The 5,000-nt window shown below is 39.8% G+C and overlaps 1 protein-coding gene across 2 annotated transcripts in view; it reads right to left on the bottom strand.

Moving 5' to 3' along the window:
* The window catches only part of mamo (zinc finger protein 628-like), a 74,407-nt gene extending 70,427 nt beyond the window's left edge, over nucleotides 1–3,980 (bottom strand). For both annotated transcript variants that reach the window (XM_035887673.2, XM_035887694.2), the window contains exon 1: nucleotides 3,706–3,980. The gene's annotated coding sequence lies outside the window, so the exon portion shown is untranslated. The remainder of the gene's footprint in view (nucleotides 1–3,705) is intronic.
* Nucleotides 3,981–5,000: the final 1,020 nt, after the last annotated feature.

The raw sequence follows: 5,000 nt of genomic DNA, 5'->3' as shown, positions 1-5,000 counted from the left end.
TCTCTCTTTCTCTTTGTTAATATATTTCTAGCATCGTCCAATTTGTCATTCTATCTTATTCATCACGTTTATCTATCTGAAATCCTTTCTTTTCGGTTAACCTTTCTTGTATGCCGTTACGACGCCAGGAAGGAGAGAGAGAGAGAGAGAGAAAGAGAGAGAGAAAGAGAGAGAAGAGATTCGCAAGTTTTTAATTCACGCGCATCTATGTACGTATGTATCTATCCATCTATCTATCTATATATATATATATATATATATATATATATATACATACATGTATATATACGTACGTACCGTCACTTCGGGATCGTGACAGCACGACGTGCATACGTGCGTGCATACGTGCGTGTCATGCGTGTCTCCTTTCTAACCCGAAGCTCGAGAGTTCCTCCTCCTTCTCCACCTCCTCCTTTCCCACCGACTCCTCCTCCACCGTCACTACCACCTTCTCCTCCTTTTCCGAGAGAGAGCACGTGTGCGTGTATGCACGTGCACTTGTGCGTATCACTCTCTCTCTCTCTCTCTCTCTCTTTCTCTCTTTTTCTCTTTCTATTTTTTTTTCTTTATCTATATCTCTCTGTCTTCCTCTCTCTTTCTCTCTCTCTCTCGGTCTCTCTTTCTCTCTCTCTCTCTCTCTCTCTCTCTCTCTCTCTCTTTCTCTTTACGAAGAACACTACATACGAAACACACACGAACTTTTACGGACGCGTCACGCACGATCACGGATCTTTTCTATCCTTTTCTCTTTTAATCCTCTTCGTGTTTCTCCTGTTGGTGGAGGAAGGGCAAGACGTCGGGTAAGGTTCTTCGCGTGGAAATTGGCGCGAATCCGACGGAGCGTATCGCTCTACGTACTTACGGTAGCAGAGATCTCTACGGTAGAGTTTCTAATTTACCGCGCTCGATCGTGACGATCGCGAGACAAGGATGCCACGATTATTCTCTCTCTGTCTGTCTCTCTCTCTCTCTCTCTCTCTCTCTATGTATCTTTTTCTATATCTTTCTCATTTCTTTTCCTTTTTTATTTGTTTTCATCTCTGATGTTTTCTAAACTCTTTTTTCATAGTTATTCCCAATTAGAATATTCGTACACTCTCTTTCTCTCTCTCTTTATATATATATATATATATATATATATATATATATACACATATATACATGTATATACACGTATGAAACTATTTCTCTCTGTGTGTGTCTCTCTCTCACTCTCTCTCTCTTTTTGTCTCTCTGTCTCTCTTTTTGTCTGGCACCGACCGGAAACATCCCGGTTAGGCACTTTTCACTCACGTCACGTGTCTCCCGACGCGGGATCGCGCAACGCGCTCCGAGCAAACGCTCCTCGTGGCTGGCCATCGGCCGTCGAGGAGAAACAAACGATGCGACGTGCCAAAAGGAAAGAGATCATCGGACGTTTTCTCTTTCTCTTTTTCTCTCTCTCTCTCTATTTCTCTCTATTTCTCTATCTCTCTTCGTCTTTCCCTCGTCGAGAAAATAAAAAGAGACAGGAAGAAAGAAGGAAGGAAAAAAAATGAAGGAAATGAAAAAGAAAAGCAAACGTATCGTCAGAATGATAGTTTAACTAAAAAGGTTCGACAAATTCTTCGTGATATATATCTAAAATGTTTAACGTTTAATTCCTTCTTAAATTTTCTTTGGTAAAAAAAAGTTAGAAAAGCTACGAGCGGCAAAGAATATATATATATATATATATATATATATATATATATGACGTTGGCGGATATGTATTCGCGTAAATGCTTTGAGAAAACGCGGGTGCACCCACGCGGAAAAAAATATTTCATAGGCGATGTGCCAGAGATAGAGACAGAGACAGAAACAGCCAGACAGACAGACAGACAGACAGATAGACAGAGACAGATAGAGAGAGACCATCGTTTTAATCCTGGTCGTCTTACTTTCTTCGTCCTCTTCGTAACTTCTTTCCTTCTATCCTTCATTTCTTATTCGTTAATTAATTAATTAATAATTCAACTTCGATCCGATTCGAGATTACTTTCGAAGACACGTGTCGTAGAATTATTATTCCTTCTCTCGATCGTCACTCGACGATGACGACGATGATCCATCTCGATCGTAGACGTCCGAGGATAAAACGTGCGTGCGTGCGTGCGTGCGTGCGTGCGTACGTGCGTGCGTGCGTGTTCCGTGTATTTTCCTTTTCCATCTCTTTCTCTCCCTCTTTTTCTCATCACTCTTTCCCTCACTTTCCCCCGTTTTTCTATACCCCTCCTCCCTTCCCACCCTCTTTTTCTTTTACTTCTTCACCAGAGTATAGGTGTCGAAAACGAAGATTCACGAATTCATTTTTATATTTCACCAGATTATTATTTTTCTTACGAGATAAACAGATATAGAGATATATAGAGATATAGAGATATGGAGATAGATAGATTGATAGATAGATAGATAGATAGATAGATAGATAGATAGATAGATAGAGAGTGAGAGAGAGAGAGGGAAAAAAAAGAGGAAATAAAAAAATGTCGTCTCTGTATAAATGTCAATGATTTATCTTCTATTCGTGACGATTTTTTTCTTTGTTCTATCATTTCGAATCTCTCCCTTTCTCTCTCTACCTCTCTCTCTCTCTCTCTTTTTTTCTTCTTTCTACGTTCCTTTTAATTTTCACTTAACGAAAAAAAAAAAAACCACTCTCCGTCGTCACCATTTTCCATTTTCTGTTCTCCACGTTATCGTCGTCGATCGTAGTGACCGTCATGCTCGTCATTGTTTCTCCTTGACGTCTCGAAACACATAGGTTTAAATAAATATCATTGAAGAATGTAACAACCAATAACAATCGACAAACTATTACGTAGACGTAGATGAGGACGAGGACGACGTTTCTTCGTTGTACGCGTTGAAAGAAACGAAAAAAGATAATACAGTGTAACAAATGTTAAGAAAAAAAAAAAAAAAGAAAAAAAAAGAGAACGAAAGAAGAGGGAGAAGAGGGGAGGAAGGAAAAGGAAAAAAAAAGAAAAGAAAAAAGGAAAAGACTCGCGTGTTCCGCGCGCGTACGCACGAAAGATGAAAAGTGAAAATCTCTCTCTCTCTCTCTCTCTCTCTCTCTTTCTCTCTCTGTGTGTATCTCTCTCTCTCTCTCTCTCTCTCTCTATCTATCTATCTATTTATCTATCTATCTATCTTACACCATTCCGAATACACGTTCGTATGTACGTGTATGCGCGTAATAATAATTTTCAAAAATCGTCGCAGACGTCATAGTCGTCATCGTCGTAGTCGTAGTCGTAGTCGTAGTCGTCGTCGTTGTTGAATATATTTTGTCTCCTCCTTCATTTTCCCCCTCACGAGCACTCAATCTTTCCGGATGGTAGTTCGTCGTTAAAACATATAAACACATTCCATTCTTATTTCCTTCCTTCCTTCCTTCCTTCCTTCCTTCCTTCCTATCTCTTTATTTCTTTTCATTCGTTCTTTCTTTCGCGTTGTGGATTTGGAAAATCAAAAAGCAACAACAACAAAAAAAAAAAAAAAAAGACAGAAAGAAGAAGGAGAATAAAAAATGAAGAAGAAGAAGAAGAAGAAGAAGAAGAAGAAAGAAGAAAGAAGAAAGAAGAATAAGAAGAAACAATACTCCGCCGACGTAATTCTTCGCGCGAACAGTAATTTTCACTCGACGTTAACGGAAAGGATGTTCCGCATATAAATATTTACCTTGCTACATGTAAAACGAATAGAAGAGCCTGCCTGAATCGAACGAAGGAAGGCTCAACCGGCCCACTGTGACGTCGCCGGCCTACTGTCAGCTCAGCGCTCGCTCGGCCCCGCGGTCAACTAACCTACCGTGCCCGCCGCGCACACTTTACCGACATAATAAATCGATCGTAGATTATACGATTTTAATTGGTATTAATAACGATAATTATTTATCAGACGAATAAAGATTTTATTGATCAATATCGTATTATAATAATGATTATTTAACAGTTATAGTTTACTCGTACACGGTCGGCAACTTGACTAGCGTAGTAGTCAGGTGTGAAACGCTCACGCGCATAGGCGCACACGCGCACAACCACCACGCACACTCTTCCTCCGAGAGTGAGTGAGTGAGCTAGAGAGCGCGAGAGAGAGAGAGAGAGAGTGAGAGAGAGGGAGAAAGAGAGAGGGAGTGAGAGAGAGAGAGAGAGAAAGAAGTAGAGAGAGGGAACACGAAGCTCGCGGATCCGTCTTTCTCCCTCTACCTCTCTGTCTCTGTCTCTCTCGCTCTTTCTTTCTGTCTCTGTCTCACTCGCTCGCTCGCTTGCTCGCTCGCACGGTCGCTCTCACTCTTCCTATATACCCCTACTTCGTTCTCTCTCTCCTTCACTCTTTCCCGCTCTCTCGAGCGAGCGATTCGTCGAGCCGCACGGTGGTCCACTTCGGTGCAACGCGAAAAAAAGAAGGGCTAGCGCGTAAATGCGTCGTCCTACGCACAAACTTTACACTCTCTTTTCTTGAAAATCAACCTTCTTCCATCTTTCTTTCTCTCTCTCTCTCTCTCTCTCTCTCTCTACATAAATATATGTATATATATATATATATATGTATATTTTCTTTGTCTTTCTCTCTCTCTCTCTCTTTTCCCGTCTCTTTCTCTTTCGCTCGATCTTTTAATGTGTCTAACTGTCTTTTTGTTAATTTTCTTTCTACTTTTTCGAAATCCACGTGAAATGTTATTGTATTTTTAAAAGAGAAAAAAAAAAAAAAAAAAGAAAAAAGAAAACAGAATGAAAGAAAGAAAAAAAGAGAAATAGATCACCGTACTACGCTTACTTTTATCATATTATTGTAAAAATAAAAGAAATCAAGAAAAAAGAAACGAGAGAGAAAAAAAAGAAAAGAAAAGAAAAGAAAATCTCCTCGATTATATAAAGTCCATAATTAAATTGATTTCACGGGTATAAAGGGAATTCCCTTCTAAGTACTTACTCTGGTGTTTTCTAAGATTAGCTCACGAAGAAAATGGC

Source organism: Vespa mandarinia, chromosome 2 (genome assembly GCF_050613455.1).
Source record: "Vespa mandarinia isolate Hongniang chromosome 2, ASM5061345v1, whole genome shotgun sequence".
In the NCBI taxonomy this organism is placed as follows: Eukaryota; Metazoa; Arthropoda; class Insecta; order Hymenoptera; family Vespidae; genus Vespa; species Vespa mandarinia.
Note: the sequence above shows the minus strand (reverse complement) of the source record. Positions and strands in the feature narration are given on the sequence as shown.